A 745-nucleotide genomic window follows, 5' to 3' on the forward strand; every position below is an offset into this window, starting at 1 on the left:
AACTTGTCAAAGTGGCATCACTCATTTAACCCTTAAATAAAAAGAAGACAGCAAATATTAATATAATATGTATAGCTATCTCTTTTTTTTGTGAGGGTTAAATAAAAAATTGTTTGTTTACATTGAAATGTAAATTTTTTTAAACAAATTTGTGAAAAAAATGAGGAAAATGTTCTTTTTGCGCCAAAATTGCTGTCAATTTGGGCTTCCAAATTGCGATTTCGGCGCAAATTCCTCATTTCTGTTGTGTAATTTAAGAGTGGTAGTTGGTGCTTGGGGATTTTTTATTGGCCGCAGAAAAAACAAAACAAAAAACAGTAACATGTAAGTATAATTTTGAAGTTTTAAAATTTATTTTTTCCTAATGTTTTCTTTATTTTTCAGGAGCCGCAAATGTGTTAAGGATTGTCTAGGAGGGGAGAATCTTCATCGCTTTCCTAAGGATTCGACAAGGTAAGAGTTTGAATTTTTAAGTGTCCAGTACAGCCGGAACGTAAATTTTCATTTTACAATTTCATTGGGAAAAATTTCTGTCCAAAATGTAAACTGAAAATTTGCGTTTCCGGCTTTAATTCCAATTGGTTAATATATTTACCAATTGGAATATTGTGCAAGTGTGCTTTGTAAGAGTGTTCATAGCCGGCCGGCTATGAAGTCATTGGTCGTAGCCGGTGGCTATAAAAAATGATTACACAAAAACACTAACGTTTACAAACACAAGGATTGGCCTATAGATTAGTGTATA

This window comes from Lucilia cuprina, chromosome 5 (genome assembly GCF_022045245.1).
Source record: "Lucilia cuprina isolate Lc7/37 chromosome 5, ASM2204524v1, whole genome shotgun sequence".
NCBI classification, from domain to species: Eukaryota; Metazoa; Arthropoda; class Insecta; order Diptera; family Calliphoridae; genus Lucilia; species Lucilia cuprina.